This window comes from Macrobrachium rosenbergii, chromosome 59, assembly GCF_040412425.1.
Source record: "Macrobrachium rosenbergii isolate ZJJX-2024 chromosome 59, ASM4041242v1, whole genome shotgun sequence".
Taxonomy (NCBI): domain Eukaryota; kingdom Metazoa; phylum Arthropoda; class Malacostraca; order Decapoda; family Palaemonidae; genus Macrobrachium; species Macrobrachium rosenbergii.
In genome coordinates this window covers 26,187,552-26,199,555 of record NC_089799.1, presented here as the reverse complement: position 1 = coordinate 26,199,555, position 12,004 = coordinate 26,187,552, and the positions used below count along the sequence as shown (strand labels likewise).

The 12,004-nt window shown below is 44.2% G+C and overlaps 2 protein-coding genes across 5 annotated transcripts in view; one reads left to right on the top strand and one right to left on the bottom strand.

Moving 5' to 3' along the window:
* Positions 1 to 12,004, bottom strand: part of LOC136837356 (uncharacterized) — a 208,831-nt gene that overhangs the window by 133,669 nt on the left and 63,158 nt on the right. The gene's annotated exons all lie outside the window — the stretch shown is intronic.
* LOC136837357 (dehydrogenase/reductase SDR family member 11-like) overlaps positions 1 to 12,004 on the top strand; it is a 42,489-nt gene that overhangs the window by 8,737 nt on the left and 21,748 nt on the right. The gene's annotated exons all lie outside the window — the stretch shown is intronic.

Below are 12,004 nucleotides of genomic sequence, written 5' to 3'. Positions count from 1 at the left end.
AGGGGAAAAGCTGTATGTATTAACATGGACCTAGTGAAAGCTTCCAATAGAAATGATGAGAGGTAATGGGTAGGGTGCTGAAGTATAGATAGCAAGTTGCTGAGAGTGATGAAAGGTTTTTGTAAGTAGGAGTGTGGTTTAATGTCAATAATGCTGGACATAAGGATGTGACTGACCAGCGTAGTAGCCTGTGATTAGCATAGAGTGAGAAGGTGGGAGGCATGGGAGAATAAGAGGAAAGGAGGAGTAAGAGGATATTGACAGAAGGAAAATGTGTGATTAGTAGGAGTGGTAAGATGTTTGTAAAAGATTGGAATAATGGTGGCCTTAATATCCTTGGCTTACTGAAATATGACTAATTTGTGTAGTTTTTAGTTTTAAATTTCCTTATGTTACTACACATGAATGAGAACAATGATTCCCTCCTGTTCATTCATTATGTCTGGGTCATGACCTTCCTCATCTCCAATGCATATTGTGAATAGGGAAGGACAAGATCAAGTTTCTTTGCCTCTTGGTGATCAAGTTTTTCACCTACAGTACAGTATATGTCTCAGTCGTGCCTCAATTCATGCAGCATGTTCATAACATCTCAAGTTCTGTACCATTTTGTAGTAGGTTCCCTCATTTGGGGTGAATCTTTCCTTCAGAAGTATGCAAAATCCCTCAGTGTGAGTTAAGATGACCTGCTCCAGTCCTGGGATGGTTTTGGTTCTTTATGCCCTTTCCTGTTTGGGTGTTGCAGACAGACTTCTAAGTTCTGAGTGTGTCTGAGTCTTGAATGATTCTAATTGCTCAAATTTTTTCTGTGGCTTTAGTTATGATGGTTTCCAACTTAAGTTTTTGCTGTTCACAGTCCTGGTTTCTTCTTGCTTTGCAGAGACTTCTGAGGTAACCTTATCCATCATTTACGATCTTGCACAGTCTGTGTATCTGCTTCAGTCTTATTATCAGACATAATCTTGGGGAGGGTGGCTGCCTATGGTTTTGGCATGGCAGGTCCTCTCTCTCTCTCTGGTCTTAACATACACACTTGATGAGATTCATGGTTGGCATGATATACGAGGTTCTTTTTTGCCTTGGTTGTCAAGTTCTTGTATAAATGACCCTCTGTTCAGGCCTCCTCTGTAGGTACACTTCTTTACAGCAACAGAACTTTTTGTGTTTTTTCACTTCAGTAACTCTTGTTCATGTATTTACAACCCTGCATTCATTAACTGAGATCTGTATGACAAAATGGAGACCATTTTATTAATTTTCTGTCCTATGAGTTGATTTTTGGTGTTCCTTGTTGTCTCACATGTCATTTTTTTAATATTATCAGACACTATTTTCCTTAAAATTGTGTCATTGTTTGCACTCATCCAGTCTAACCTCTGTTGAGCTCCCTGTTGTTTGCCATTGTTGCATCCTAACTGTTGGCTACAAGGTTTGCATGTCTTCAAGCTTAATTTTACAGTACTGTATTCTGTTAATACTTTTAAAACTTTCATTTCCTCTCACATTGTAGGGTGCCATATTTTAAGATCATTTGTTTTTGTCACAGGTATACAAACATAAAGTCTGCTCTTATCCCAGTAAATGACAGATTGGTAACCTGTGAAAAAAGTTTCTCAAACTAAAACATTGTGTACTTTAGATACTCGGTTTATTCTTCATCATGTAGTCTGGCAGTGTCCAGCAATATACAGATTTGCTCAAAGCATATTTCACTTGTCAGGTAGAAATTTTGGGAATGCTTATGTTTTATTTGAAGGATGTGAAAATTGCAATGCTAAAGATGAAGAGCACTTCCAGTGAGGCAGAACAGTCTTGGGATTTAGTTTAGCAAACCACTTACAAGTCTCATTGTCACAGCATGAATTCTTGGGAAACTGAGAAAAGCAAGGATTATCAGAGTCCTCTCTACATGTGCATGCTGCTGGTGGCATGTTTCACCAGGTAGTAATAAGAATAATGGGCATACAGTACTATAAAGGCTTCAGGATTCTTATTGGGCAAGACACTGATTTCATGCAGTTGATTGTTCATGTTAAACCTGAAACAGAACTTCAAAAGCTGATCTCTGCAAGCAGAAATTCTGAGTGCCACAGGCAGTATGACTGTAAATTTGTTGTTCCTGCATGCAATCACAGGCTTTATACAATCTCTGCCACATATGGCAAGGGAAAATATTAGTGTAGATTAATCAAACATTTGATTCAAGTAGATTTCAATACTTGAATCAAATTTTAAATTAATCCACGCTGTTTTCCCTTGCAATATAAGGCAGAGATTATATCAGTCTGTGATTGCATACAGGGACAACAAATTTGCAGTCATGCTGCCTGTGACAATCAGAATTTTTTTACTACTGAATATTCTATCAGGATGGTTTCTGCTTGCAGGGATCAGTTTTTGAAGTTCTGTGTGAGGTTTAACATGAACAATCAATTGCACAAGATCAATGCCTTCCCAATAAGGATCCTGAAGCCTCTATACCCACTGCTGCTATTATGTAACACTATCTTCAGTAAATAAGATATTTAATATCTTTCTCTGCAATTTCACTTTATTAGCTAATGCAAACTTTGTGATTAAAGATGATTCTGATAAAGATTATTTTTTTCTTTCATTAAGTTATTTTCTGGGCTCGACCCGTGTCACCCAGTGAAATGGTTCCAATAGCACACATTTCTAGGTATAAATATTGCTAAATATACCAGAGAAAAAAGCTATCCATAATGATAGTGGTTACCACTCACCCCTTGTGCATACCGACACCATTGTGGTGATCGATCCAGGGGTAGTAACCCTGGCATTATGGATAGCTTTTTTCTCTGGTATATTTAGCAATATTTATACCTAGAAATGTGTACTATTGGAACCATTTCACTGGGTGACACAGGTCTTCCCCCAGAAATAGATTTTTCCTTTGTCAAAATCCCTTTTTTATAAGTTATGATCAATATAAACAAAAAATTATATTTTAAAATTAGCTTCAGTAAGAATATTCACAAAAATGACATTGACACTGGCAAGTAAACACTAAAAGGGTGTTCCTGTCTTGGAACATTGCAGTTTCTCTTCTCTTCAAAAACAAGCAGAAAGTTGAACCAAGATACCTAAATAAAAATGGAGACAACTCGCTTCTAAATTGACCTTGAAAGTTGGTATATTGGTGTCGTTGTATAATTAAGAAAATGCTAGTGAATTAAAAGCTAAATTTGATACCAATAATAGTTCTCTAGCAACAATTTAAAAATGGTATTTTCATTATAAAATAAGTTTTTAAATATACTTACCTGGTAGTTACATATATAGCTTTATCCCGCCCGATTCGTCGCACGGCACGCAGAAATTCAAAATTCAAGCGGCAATCGCCGATAGATGGTCAGGTGGCCATACCTGAGCGCCTCTACCAGGTAACTAGAACCATTCCCAATTGTCCTCAGAAATTCCATGCCCTGTTCTCAGAGGAGGAGGGAGGGACCTTTTATATATGTAACTACCAGGTAAGTATATTTAAAAACTTATTTTTATAATGAAAATACCATTTTTAAATATCTAACTTCCCTGGTAGTTACATATATATATAGCTGATTGACACCATTGGTGGTGGGTTAGAGAACCAAAAACACCGTTGGGAATTCGTATAATTACTAAACACTAAAATTAGCTGTAAACATACTCTGGTTCTTACCTGATAAGGAAGCTGGCTTCATAATTATCCTGCCTCATTCGCCTGCATTCCTTGAGAGACCCAGCGACCCATCCAGGGGCTGTAGAAAGTCTCTATGGGGCTGTCACACGGTCCTCGACCTTAACATGACTAGACCACCACCCTTGCTATCCTGGCATAGCCATGGACAAAGAGCTGACCACCTGACCCACTAAAAATCACTAAATAACACACTCCATAAAAACCTAACTTAGACTTGCAACCCCAGACTGTGGAAGGTTGCAACAACCTTCACAGACAACCTGTGAGTTCAAATCAAGAAAAAGGCAAGGGTATAATACAAAAAAAGGTTATAGGGTAGAGGCAGTAGTACCCTCTCCAACTACTGGCGCCGGAGGCAACGTGACGGACCCAGGGAACAGCAATCCTCATATTGGGTCTGTACTTCTTTCAGGTAACAATCTGCGAAGATAGATTTGCTTCGCCAAAAAGTCGCCTCAAAATCGATTTCATAGACCTGTTGTGTCTATAAGCCATCGGTTGCCACAGCTCTTACCTCGTGCGCTTTTAACTTTGAGGATTGGAAAGCTTTTTCGTCACATTCTTGGTGAGCTTCCTTATTAAGTCCTTGATAAAGAACGCCAGTGCATTCTTTGATAAGGGTAACGAAGGTTTCTTCACTGAGCACCAGAGGTGATCTGTCTGACCCTCTCATGTTTCTGGTCCTTTGTAGATAAAATTTTAGGGCCCTAACTGGACAAAGGCCTCTCTCTTTTTCCTGTCCTACTAAATGAGACAGCCCTGGTATGGAAAAGATCTGGGCCATGGTTGAGAAGGGTTCGTTTTTAGCGAGAAAACCAAGTTGAAGTGAGCAGACTGCATTTTCCTCATTGAAGCCTACTTTCTTGCTAAAGGCTTGTAGTTCTCCTACCCTCTTGGCTGCAGCCAGCTGACCAGGAAAAGGGTCTTCTTAGTGAGATCCTTCCATGAAGCCTTGTCGAGAGGTTCAAACCTATTCGAGGTTAAAATTTTAAGACTACGCCCAAATTCCAAGAGGGGTCGGGTTGTCCTTCCTCTTAACTGTCTCAAAGGACCTTATGAGATCCGTGAGGTCCTTGTCTCCGACACGTCAATATTTCTGTGGACGGAAGACGGAAGCAAGCATGCTGCGTATCCCTTGATGGTAGATACTGCTAGGTTTCCTTGGTTTTCAAATGCAGAAGAAAATCTGCCAGTTGAGTTAGAGAGGTACTGGAAGAGGAAATGTTGTTTTTCCTGCACCATTCCCTGAATACGCCCCACTTTGATTGGTACACCTTGAGTGTGGACGTTCTCCTCGCTCTCGCGATGGCTCTTGCAGCTTCCTTGAAAAACCCTTCGCTCTTGCCAGTTTTTTCGATAGTCGAAAGGCAGTTAGGTTGAGAGCGAGGAGATTTTGATGGTATCTCTCTATATGTGGCTGTCTGAGTAGATCGTTCCGACAAGGTAACGATCTGGGGTGTCTACTAGCCACTCCATCACCTCCGTGATCCATGGTCTCATGGGCCAAAATGGAGCTATCAGGGTCATGCGGGCGCTGTTCGACTCTCTGAACTTCTTCATGACTCTGTCTAGGATCTTGAATGGAGGAAAAGCGCACATGTCTAGTCCTCCCAATTCATGAGGAAGGCGTCCACCGCCACTGCTTCCTGGTCTGGGACTGGAGAGCAGTAGACTGGTAACCTCTTCGTTCTCTGTGTCGCAAAGAGGTCTATTGACGGTTCTCCCCACAGATTCCAAAGCCTGTTGCACACATCGTGATGTAAGGTCCATTCTGTGGTGAGAACCTGTCTTCCTCTGCTGAGAAGATCCGCTCTGACGTTCTTTCTCCCCTCTATGAAGCGGGTGATCAGAGTTAAGTTGTTCGTTTCTGCCCACAGCAGGAGATCTTTGGCTGCCTCGTAAAGGGAAAACGAACGAGTGCCACCCTGTTTCCTGATGTAGGCCAACGCTGTGGTGTTGTCTGCGTTGACCTGTACAATCTTGTTCTGGACCTTCTCCTGAAAGTGGACTAGTGCAAGATGAATGGCCACCAGTTCCTTGACATTTATATGCCATTTCTTCTGATGGTTTTCCCATAGACCTGAGATCTCGCCCTTCTTCAGCAGCTGCACCCCATCCCATGTCCGATGCGTCTGAATACAACACTAGGTCGGGGTTCTTTTGTTGAAGTTCGAGGCCTACTTGAAGTTTTTTGGGGTCGTTCCACCAACTCAAATGTTTTTGATTCCCAGAGGATCGAATCCACGCCTCCAGATCTTGGCCTCTTTTCCAATAGCTTGACAGATGGAACTGAAGTGGACGAGATGTAGTCTTCCCAGGGAGACGAATTGTTCGATCGAGGAGAGGGTCCCCAGCAGACTCATCCACTCCTCACCGAACAGGTCCATCTCCCTAGAAAGAGCTTCACCTTTTCTAAGCAATCTAGAATGCGTTTCGGGCTGGAAAAGCCCGAAAAACCACTGACTGAATCCTCATCCCCAGGTAGATGATGTCCTGTGAAGGCGTTAGCTGCATTTGGCTAGATTTACTACCAGACCTAATTGTTGCGTCAAATTCATTGTAACTTGTAGATCCTCCAGACACTTTGCTTGCGATCTGGCTCTGATTAGTTAATCGTCCAGGTACATCAAACTCCGTATCCTTTTAGATGTAACCAGTGAGCTACGTTCGATGCCACTCGAGAGAAAACGTAAGGAGCCGTGCTTAGTCCAAAACAAAGTGCTCTGAACTGATAGGTTGTCCCGAGATGCACAAACCTCAGATATTTTCTGTAGTTGGGTGAATTGGTACGTGAAAATACTGGCGTCCTGTAGGTCTATTGAAACCATCCAGTCTTCCTGTTTTGGTGCCTGCTAGGACTGGACGCAGATGTCTCCATGGCAAACTTGACTTTGCTTACGTATTTGTTCAGTGGACTTACGTCCAGAACTGGTCTCCAACCCCCGAGCTCTTGGGTACCAGAAAAGTCTGTTGTAAAAACCTCTGACGAGGTCCTTTACCTCTTCTATTGCTGCTTTTGATAGCATCTGGGTCACCTGTTCTTGAAGAGCTGCTGCTTTGCTCCCCGAGTAAGTAGCTGTCAACTCCAACGGTTCTTGTGAAAGAGGGGCTTCCTTAGGAAGGGAATCTTGTATCCTTCCTTCAAAACTTCGACTGTCCATACGTCCGCCTCCCCTTTGGCTCCACTCTTGCCAAAAGTGGGATAACCTGGCTCCCACTTGTGTCTGGAGGTTGTTGTGATCATTTCTTGGATTTGGGTTGCTGCTTGGGGTTCTTACGAAGTTGTCCTCCAGCAGCCATTCTCTGACTTCCTCTCGAAAGGGCTCTCCCACGAAAGGGCTGACGCGTAGGAGGAGCTTCCTTGTCCTTCCTGGCTAAAAGTTTGCCGGAAGAACTTTCCTAGCAGTCCTTGTGATCAGATCTTGCGTTGATTGTTGCGCAAGGGCTGCTGATAAGTCCTTAACCAGCTCTGAAGGGAAGAGCTGTTTAGATAAGGGAGCATACAACAGTTCAGATTTCTGAGCTAAAGTCACTCCAGACGACACGAACAACACAACATAGCTCGTTTCTTGATAACACCTGCTGTGAAAAGGGCAGAAAGTTCGACCGACCCCGTCCCCTCACAGCTTTATCGAGACAAGCAATAAGGTGCATTTGCGTGTCATTCTTCTGATCTGAAACCTCTGCAAGAGCTGCAAGAGTCCAGTCCATCAAGCTGAAGACTTCAATAGTTCTGAAGACGCCTTTCAGCAAATGATTCAACTCCGAAGTGGACCACAGAACCTTGGCTTTAGTCATGGCTGTTCTCCGTGAAGAGTCAACGAAGTCTGGAGAAGTCCCCTTGGGAGGAGGCAGGAACTCCCAAACCGAGAGCTTCCCAGTCTCGTACCACACGCTGGATCTAGAAGCCAATCTTGTCGGGGAAAGGAAAAAGTTGTCTTTCCTTGTTCCTTCTTCTTCAAAATCCAATCATTCAGTGTCGAAAAGGCTCTCTTCACTGATTTGGCCAACACTGTCTTCTTGAATGAGGAAGACTTCTGGGGTCTACCCATCAAATATTGCGAGGAGGACTCGAGGTACGGCCTGATGAAAATCTTTAGGAAATAAGTCCGCCAAAAGAGTAAGAAGTCTTTTCAGATCTTGCATGAAGAGTTTCTTGAGTTTCCTCTTCCGAGATCTCTTCCAAAGGATCCGCTATTTCGATGTCGAACGAGAGGGGGAAACGTGTGAATCGTGCTGCTTTGCGTGCGTCACGCATGCGCCCAACTTGCTGCGAGGGAGCCATGGCGATCCTTGTTCCCTCCCGTCACTGTGAGGCTTGTAGCGGGAAGCGTCTATGAGCGCTGCAACTTGCCGCGAAGGTTGCGTCTTGCTGGTTGTTAGCGTCTTGTTGTTCTGATTCTTGCCTTACCTCTTCTTTGGGTCTGTTGACGCCCTTAGATTCCTTCTTGTGTGTTTCTTCTCTTAGTCCTTGCGACTTGTAAGAGTCAAAAAGAGACGCAAGGGACTGCTGGACTTCCGACAAGAACTTTACTTGAGGTGCCGCTTGCTGCTGGGAAACAACTGGAGATGGCACTGCACCAGCTTCCACAACTTGGAGACTCTAGCTGGGATCTTTTGATGAAGAGGTGGTGACGCAGCTTGCGACACGTCCCATTCTGGGGGCGGGGAGAAGCGTGAACTGAAGTCACGATAACGCCTTCTTCCTCCGACGAAAGCTATGCGCCTTACGCTCTGTTTAGGCGCAGAAACGCCGTCTTCTTCCGACAGGAATCTCTGGAGAGCTCCATTTGCTGCAAGAGGGTTGTTGAGCGGGAAGGGGACCTGCGTCTCTTGATAGGTCTAGACTCTTGTGACTGACGCCAACCACGTCTGGGTCTTGCGTCATCCGAGGAAGACGAACACGCCCTCATCTCGCCTTTCCTGCAGCGAGGGGAGCGCCCTGGGATGCGCCAACAGGATCGCCGAGGACGCCCGCCGTTGTTCGTCTCTCACCTCCTTAGCCTGTCGACGTTCCTTCTCCCAGGGTTGGGGAGCATGGAAGAGGTCTAGGGCTAGGAGCGTGACAGACACGAACGGACGCACCTCCACTGCACTAACACTGTCACCGAACTTTTGTTGCAAACTATGCACTGCCCCTCACATCACTTCCCTATCCGAAGAAAGGGATTGTACAGAAACTCCTATGGCCGAAATAGCAGCCATTATATCCTTTAAAGACGGATTACTTACTCCTGACTCCGCAGGAGGATTGGGTACTAAAGCCTTAGGGTTAGGATCAGGAATATTAGTATCAGACAAGTTAGAAAGGACTTGACTATCAGAAGACCTAGCTGAAAGGACACTGGAAGATCTAGCTCTCCTAATTCTGTCCTTTTCCAATCGCCTCACATAGCGATCATACTCTCCACTCTTTCTCGGACAAACTTTCACACTCCTTGCATCTATCATCAAGTGCACACACATGATCTCTGCATTTCTTACAAACTGTGTGGGGATCAAGAGCAGCCTTGGAAAGCCGGTTCTTGCATCCCCTAACACACAATCTAACAACAGGGTCAGCCATCTTGAAAAGCAAGTACAAAGAACAATTGTAACAGTCAGAAACCGAACAGATAGGCTAACAATGAGAAACGAAAAATCCAGGGAAGATCCAAAATCAGCGAAAGCCATCAACGAAAACCAAACAAGTAATGGGTACTTCACCAATTGTAGTAAAGCAAACCAAAGTAGAGCGAATTTCCAACGTGTTGATAGAACGACGGCAGGGAATTTCTGAGGACAATTGGGAATGGTTCTAGTTACCTGGTAGAGGGCGCCAGGTATGGCCACCTGACCATCTATCGCGCGATTGCCGCGAATTTTGAATTTCTGCCGTCGCGCACGATTTAATCGGCGGGATAAAGCTATATATATGTAACTACCAGGGAAGTTAGATATTTAAAAATGCACGTTGTTGGGAGGTTTTATTCTCTTATCAATAAAATATGCAATAGGTTCATGGGTTGTATTTAATGATAAAAATTTTGATTTTAATAAATTCTAAAATCTTTAAACTATAAGAAATTGTTTTTATTATCTAAACTGCTGCTTTAGTATTTATTCCCAGTAATCGAGAAAAGTTTGGAATCCAAGTGGCTGCCATATTCTGTTAATTAATAACTCGAAAATGCTTTATAGGATTTCTTGGGATCTTAGGGATTACCTTTTCTAGGTCATCTTTACACATCCTGAAAGTATCATATTTTACACATATGACTTACCTGATAGTCATAATAGCTGTCGTCTCTGACGTCTCTGGCAGAAATTCAGAAATTCGCGGCAGCGTCGATAGTTAGGTCACGTGATACCCCCTTCCCCTGGCCCCCTACAGGGAGTGAGTGGAACTACCCACCAATACAGTCAGATGTTTTCTGCCGATTTAACCGGTAACACGGTTGAATTTTGCTCCGGTAGGAATTTGTTTTCTGAGGAAGTCATCGGTTTGCTTTTGGAATCTTGGTGATGTACTCAGTTGAGCAGTTGTTTTTGATAGTTGTTAATTATAAATAGTTTTGATAATTTAGCTTTTTTGGATATTCAGTCTAGGATGTCGGACATGGGTTCGAGTCAGGCTAGGTATTGCAGCAAAGGCTGTAAAACTAGACTAGTAACAGCTAGACTGGAACCCGCATTCTGTATGTGTTAATTGTAGAGGGCAAGTCTGTACTTCATCACTAACATGTGTAGAATGTAATAGTATGACTGAGAAGCAGTGGAAGGATTTAGCTAGCTATCTCAGGAAATTAGACAAGGATAAGAAGCGCAAAGTCGCTTATTAGGGCTTCTGCCTGTCATTTCTAGAAGTAGTAATGCAGAATTATCTTTGTCTGTTTCTAACATATGTCCGACTAATGAACCCTGCTCTAACCCAGACCCTATTATCCCGAACCCGAAACTGTTGCCAGTCTTAAGGTAGAGTTAGAGAATCGTTTCTCTACTCTGTTGTCGGCAATTGAAAAGTTGGGTGCTGCTGTGGAAGTAATTGCCAGTGATAAAGTGAAAAGTGTTTGTGCAGTGGAGGAGGTGGCTGTTCGGCCCCGTCGCTCTCCTAGACCGAGACCTCTGTCATACTCCCCTGTATCTGGGAGGAGACAAGTCGAAAGTCCAAGGGAGGCGCGGGGGTCTTGCTCCCGAGCAGTCGCCCCCTCAGACAGTCCTGTAGAACGCTCCTAGGATGTCATGGAATGCCATTGGAAAGGTGTTCAGAGGAAGTGTCTCTCTTCGAGTGAGTCTAGCGAAGAGAGGTCTCGTAAGAGAGATTGGCGCCTTAAAGATTGAAGTAGACCGCTGAAAAGGTCTAGAGGTGTGTCTCCTGGGAGGTTCCAAGAAGAGTGTTGCAAGAGGTCGATCCAGAGCCCGGGTGTAGTTATTGGGACTCTCCGGAGAGTTTCTCTTCCCCAGAAGTTAATAAAAGTAAAGTGAAAAGATTGAAAGAAACTTTCTAGCGGAGGAGAAACAGGTTTCTAGTTTCCAAGCGCCTCGTTCTTTAGATCCAGACCGTTGTAACATTCAAGACCGTCAGGCGAAGCATTTGGGGGTTCCAGATCAGCGTTCGTCTTTTTCGATGGCGCCAGACCGCCATACGCCGCATCCAGTGGCTCCTGACAACCAGGCATCGTTTTCTGTGGCTCCAGACCGCCAGGAGCTGTTTTCTTCGCCTGATAAGCGTTTTGCGCCGCTTTCTGGAGCAGCAAACCGCCAGGCACCTCTTCGGGTGGCGCCAGATCGCCATGCGCCGCATCGAGAGGCGCTAGATCGCCATGCGCCGCATTGGGCATCGCCAGTGGCGCCAGACCGCCATGAGCCGCGTTCAATGGAGCCCAACCATCCTGCACTCCTGCCTGTGGCGCCAGCCCGTCATGCGCCGCTTCGGAATCTAATAGCGCATTAACGCGGCTGCTGTACATGTTCATGCCTTGCAGCCACCTGCGGGTCTTCTCAAATCAGGACTTGTTAACTGAGAAAGTTGAGAGACAACAGAAGGTGTTATCTTCTTTAGAAAAAGAAGATGGAGAGTATTTTTAAATATTTTAATCATTCAAGAGATAATGTAGGAGAGAATCAGGATCAAGTGGAAGTTTTAGAAGTTGAGCCTGCAGTGAGGTTTGTGGCGGTTTCTCCAGTTTCTTCTAAGGAAGATTTGCTAATAAGGGAAGAAGAGGAGGAGGAGGCAGTAGAAAAGGAGAGTCCTTCTTCTGCTTATAAGCAACTTTTGAGATTTTTGTGCAGAATTTTGCAGATTTCTTCTCTCCAGCAGTA